Genomic DNA, 6,144 nt, shown 5'->3' with positions numbered 1-6,144 from the left:
CAATGGTGTAAACCTTGTTTAGATTGAGCAAGTATTTGGGGTCGAATTGACCAGTTGTAACTTGTGTTTTTTTCTGTGCACAAAAATCCCATAGGTAGGCTTGTTGAGTTAGCTTCGGAGCACAGCCGCCTACTTGTCATTTTCGTTATCAAGAAGTCCGGAAGCCGCCCTAAAACTTAGAAATTCGGATACAGGGACATGCAAGGATGACTCAGGTACAAACCGCGTCTCTCTAGCATTTTTAGTTCCGGAATGATTCAAGAGCATAGCTGACAGTTTTTATAAGTCCGGGCTTTTTTTTCAATGAATATATTTTTTCCCATTTATCACCACGCGCCGTGTAAATCATGCATTAAATTCACCGAATTTTGGGGTGTGTGTCGGGTCTACTCCCTGACCTCTAGCCTCGCTTTGAAAATGCCCACAACACTAAGTTTGATACGAGAAGAAAGCCCTTGATCATATCTATCCAATGGTGTAAAACTTGTTTAGATTGAGCAAGTATTTGGGGTCGAATTGACCAGTTGTAACTTGTGTTTTTTTCTGTGCACAAAAATCCCATAGGTAGGCTTGTTGAGTTAGCTTCGGAGCACAGCTGCCTACTTGTCATTTTCGTTATCAAGAAGTCCGGAAGCCGCCCTAAAACTTAGAAATTCGGATGCAGGGACATGCAAGGATGACTCAGGTACAAACCGCGTCTCTCTAGCATTTTTAGTTCCGGAATGATTCAAGAGCATAGCTGACAGTTTTTATAAGTCCGGGCTTTTTTTTCAATGAATATATTTTTTCCCATTTATTACCACGCGCCGTGTAAATCATGCATTAAATTCACCGAATTTTGGGGTGTGTGTCGGGTCTACTCCCTGACCTCTAGCCTCGCTTTGAAAATGCCCACAACACTAAGTTTGATACGAGAAGAAAGCCCTTGATCATATCTATCCAATGGTGTAAAACTTGTTTAGATTGAGCAAGTATTTGGGGTCGAATTGACCAGTTGTAACTTGTGTTTTTTTCTGTGCACAAAAATCCCATAGGTAGGCTTGTTGAGTTAGCTTCGGAGCACAGCCTGCCTACTTGTCATTTTCGTTATCAAGAAGTCCGGAAGCCGCCCTAAAACTTAGAAATTCGGATGCAGGGACATGCAAGGATGACTCAGGTACAAACCGCGTCTCTCTAGCATTTTTAGTTCCGGAATGATTCAAGAGCATAGCTGACAGTTTTTATAAGTCCGGGCTTTTTTTTCAATGAATATATTTTTTCCCATTTATTACCACGCGCCGTGTAAATCATGCATTAAATTCACCGAATTTTGGGGTGTGTGTCGGGTCTACTCCCTGACCTCTAGCCTCGCTTTGAAAATGCCCACAACACTAAGTTTGATACGAGAAGAAAGCCCTTGATCATATCTATCCAATGGTGTAAAACTTGTTTAGATTGAGCAAGTATTTGGGGTCGAATTGACCAGTTGTAACTTGTGTTTTTTTCTGTGCACAAAAATCCCATAGGTAGGCTTGTTGAGTTAGCTTCGGAGCACAGCCGCCTACTTGTCATTTTCGTTATCAAGAAGTCCGGAAGCCGCCCTAAAACTTAGAAATTCGGATGCAGGGACATGCAAGGATGACTCAGGTACAAACCGCGTCTCTCTAGCATTTTTAGTTCCGGAATGATTCAAGAGCATAGCTGACAGTTTTTATAAGTCCGGGCTTTTTTTTCAATGAATATATTTTTTCCCATTTATTACCACGCGCCGTGTAAATCATGCATTAAATTCACCGAATTTTGGGGTGTGTGTCGGGTCTACTCCCTGACCTCTAGCCTCGCTTTGAAAATGCCCACAACACTAAGTTTGATACGAGAAGAAAGCCCTTGATCATATCTATCCAATGGTGTAAAACTTGTTTAGATTGAGCAAGTATTTGGGGTCGAATTGACCAGTTGTAACTTGTGTTTTTTTCTGTGCACAAAAATCCCATAGGTAGGCTTGTTGAGTTAGCTTCGGAGCACAGCCGCCTACTTGTCATTTTCGTTATCAAGAAGTCCGGAAGCCGCCCTAAAACTTAGAAATTCGGATGCAGGGACATGCAAGGATGACTCAGGTACAAACCGCGTCTCTCTAGCATTTTTAGTTCCGGAATGATTCAAGAGCATAGCTGACAGTTTTTATAAGTCCGGGCTTTTTTTTCAATGAATATATTTTTTCCCATTTATTACCACGCGCCGTGTAAATCATGCATTAAATTCACCGAATTTTGGGGTGTGTGTCGGGTCTACTCCCTGACCTCTAGCCTCGCTTTGAAAATGCCCACAACACTAAGTTTGATACGAGAAGAAAGCCCTTGATCATATCTATCCAATGGTGTAAAACTTGTTTAGATTGAGCAAGTATTTGGGGTCGAATTGACCAGTTGTAACTTGTGTTTTTTTCTGTGCACAAAAATCCCATAGGTAGGCTTGTTGAGTTAGCTTCGGAGCACAGCCTGCCTACTTGTCATTTTCGTTATCAAGAAGTCCGGAAGCCGCCCTAAAACTTAGAAATTCGGATGCAGGGACATGCAAGGATGACTCAGGTACAAACCGCGTCTCTCTAGCATTTTTAGTTCCGGAATGATTCAAGAGCATAGCTGACAGTTTTTATAAGTCCGGGCTTTTTTTTCAATGAATATATTTTTTCCCATTTATTACCACGCGCCGTGTAAATCATGCATTAAATTCACCGAATTTTGGGGTGTGTGTCGGGTCTACTCCCTGACCTCTAGCCTCGCTTTGAAAATGCCCACAACACTAAGTTTGATACGAGAAGAAAGCCCTTGATCATATCTATCCAATGGTGTAAAACTTGTTTAGATTGAGCAAGTATTTGGGGTCGAATTGACCAGTTGTAACTTGTGTTTTTTTCTGTGCACAAAAATCCCATAGGTAGGCTTGTTGAGTTAGCTTCGGAGCACAGCCGCCTACTTGTCATTTTCGTTATCAAGAAGTCCGGAAGCCGCCCTAAAACTTAGAAATTCGGATGCAGGGACATGCAAGGATGACTCAGGTACAAACCGCGTCTCTCTAGCATTTTTAGTTCCGGAATGATTCAAGAGCATAGCTGACAGTTTTTATAAGTCCGGGCTTTTTTTTCAATGAATATATTTTTTCCCATTTATTACCACGCGCCGTGTAAATCATGCATTAAATTCACCGAATTTTGGGGTGTGTGTCGGGTCTACTCCCTGACCTCTAGCCTCGCTTTGAAAATGCCCACAACACTAAGTTTGATACGAGAAGAAAGCCCTTGATCATATCTATCCAATGGTGTAAAACTTGTTTAGATTGAGCAAGTATTTGGGGTCGAATTGACCAGTTGTAACTTGTGTTTTTTTCTGTGCACAAAAATCCCATAGGTAGGCTTGTTGAGTTAGCTTCGGAGCACAGCTGCCTACTTGTCATTTTCGTTATCAAGAAGTCCGGAAGCCGCCCTAAAACTTAGAAATTCGGATGCAGGGACATGCAAGGATGACTCAGGTACAAACCGCGTCTCTCTAGCATTTTTAGTTCCGGAATGATTCAAGAGCATAGCTGACAGTTTTTATAAGTCCGGGCTTTTTTTTCAATGAATATATTTTTTCCCATTTATCACCACGCGCCGTGTAAATCATGCATTAAATTCACCGAATTTTGGGGTGTGTGTCGGGTCTACTCCCTGACCTCTAGCCTCGCTTTGAAAATGCCCACAACACTAAGTTTGATACGAGAAGAAAGCCCTTGATCATATCTATCCAATGGTGTAAAACTTGTTTAGATTGAGCAAGTATTTGGGGTCGAATTGACCAGTTGTAACTTGTGTTTTTTTCTGTGCACAAAAATCCCATAGGTAGGCTTGTTGAGTTAGCTTCGGAGCACAGCCGCCTACTTGTCATTTTCGTTATCAAGAAGTCCGGAAGCCGCCCTAAAACTTAGAAATTCGGATGCAGGGACATGCAAGGATGACTCAGGTACAAACCGCGTCTCTCTAGCATTTTTAGTTCCGGAATGATTCAAGAGCATAGCTGACAGTTTTTATAAGTCCGGGCTTTTTTTTCAATGAATATATTTTTTCCCATTTATCACCACGCGCCGTGTAAATCATGCATTAAATTCACCGAATTTTGGGGTGTGTGTCGGGTCTACTCCCTGACCTCTAGCCTCGCTTTGAAAATGCCCACAACACTAAGTTTGATACGAGAAGAAAGCCCTTGATCATATCTATCCAATGGTGTAAAACTTGTTTAGATTGAGCAAGTATTTGGGGTCGAATTGACCAGTTGTAACTTGTGTTTTTTTCTGTGCACAAAAATCCCATAGGTAGGCTTGTTGAGTTAGCTTCGGAGCACAGCCGCCTACTTGTCATTTTCGTTATCAAGAAGTCCGGAAGCCGCCCTAAAACTTAGAAATTCGGATGCAGGGACATGCAAGGATGACTCAGGTACAAACCGCGTCTCTCTAGCATTTTTAGTTCCGGAATGATTCAAGAGCATAGCTGACAGTTTTTATAAGTCCGGGCTTTTTTTTCAATGAATATATTTTTTCCCATTTATTACCACGCGCCGTGTAAATCATGCATTAAATTCACCGAATTTTGGGGTGTGTGTCGGGTCTACTCCCTGACCTCTAGCCTCGCTTTGAAAATGCCCACAACACTAAGTTTGATACGAGAAGAAAGCCCTTGATCATATCTATCCAATGGTGTAAAACTTGTTTAGATTGAGCAAGTATTTGGGGTCGAATTGACCAGTTGTAACTTGTGTTTTTTTCTGTGCACAAAAATCCCATAGGTAGGCTTGTTGAGTTAGCTTCGGAGCACAGCCGCCTACTTGTCATTTTCGTTATCAAGAAGTCCGGAAGCCGCCCTAAAACTTAGAAATTCGGATGCAGGGACATGCAAGGATGACTCAGGTACAAACCGCGTCTCTCTAGCATTTTTAGTTCCGGAATGATTCAAGAGCATAGCTGACAGTTTTTATAAGTCCGGGCTTTTTTTTCAATGAATATATTTTTTCCCATTTATTACCACGCGCCGTGTAAATCATGCATTAAATTCACCGAATTTTGGGGTGTGTGTCGGGTCTACTCCCTGACCTCTAGCCTCGCTTTGAAAATGCCCACAACACTAAGTTTGATACGAGAAGAAAGCCCTTGATCATATCTATCCAATGGTGTAAAACTTGTTTAGATTGAGCAAGTATTTGGGGTCGAATTGACCAGTTGTAACTTGTGTTTTTTTCTGTGCACAAAAATCCCATAGGTAGGCTTGTTGAGTTAGCTTCGGAGCACAGCTGCCTACTTGTCATTTTCGTTATCAAGAAGTCCGGAAGCCGCCCTAAAACTTAGAAATTCGGATGCAGGGACATGCAAGGATGACTCAGGTACAAACCGCGTCTCTCTAGCATTTTTAGTTCCGGAATGATTCAAGAGCATAGCTGACAGTTTTTATAAGTCCGGGCTTTTTTTTCAATGAATATATTTTTTCCCATTTATTACCACGCGCCGTGTAAATCATGCATTAAATTCACCGAATTTTGGGGTGTGTGTCGGGTCTACTCCCTGACCTCTAGCCTCGCTTTGAAAATGCCCACAACACTAAGTTTGATACGAGAAGAAAGCCCTTGATCATATCTATCCAATGGTGTAAAACTTGTTTAGATTGAGCAAGTATTTGGGGTCGAATTGACCAGTTGTAACTTGTGTTTTTTTCTGTGCACAAAAATCCCATAGGTAGGCTTGTTGAGTTAGCTTCGGAGCACAGCCGCCTACTTGTCATTTTCGTTATCAAGAAGTCCGGAAGCCGCCCTAAAACTTAGAAATTCGGATGCAGGGACATGCAAGGATGACTCAGGTACAAACCGCGTCTCTCTAGCATTTTTAGTTCCGGAATGATTCAAGAGCATAGCTGACAGTTTTTATAAGTCCGGGCTTTTTTTTCAATGAATATATTTTTTCCCATTTATTACCACGCGCCGTGTAAATCATGCATTAAATTCACCGAATTTTGGGGTGTGTGTCGGGTCTACTCCCTGACCTCTAGCCTCGCTTTGAAAATGCCCACAACACTAAGTTTGATACGAGAAGAAAGCCCTTGATCATATCTATCCAATGGTGTAAAACTTGTTTAGATTGAGCAAG

The sequence above is a fragment of the Asterias rubens genome, chromosome 16 (genome assembly GCF_902459465.1).
Source record: "Asterias rubens chromosome 16, eAstRub1.3, whole genome shotgun sequence".
In the NCBI taxonomy this organism is placed as follows: Eukaryota; Metazoa; Echinodermata; class Asteroidea; order Forcipulatida; family Asteriidae; genus Asterias; species Asterias rubens.
The sequence above is the reverse complement of the archived record's forward strand: the minus strand, read 5'-3'. Positions refer to the sequence as shown.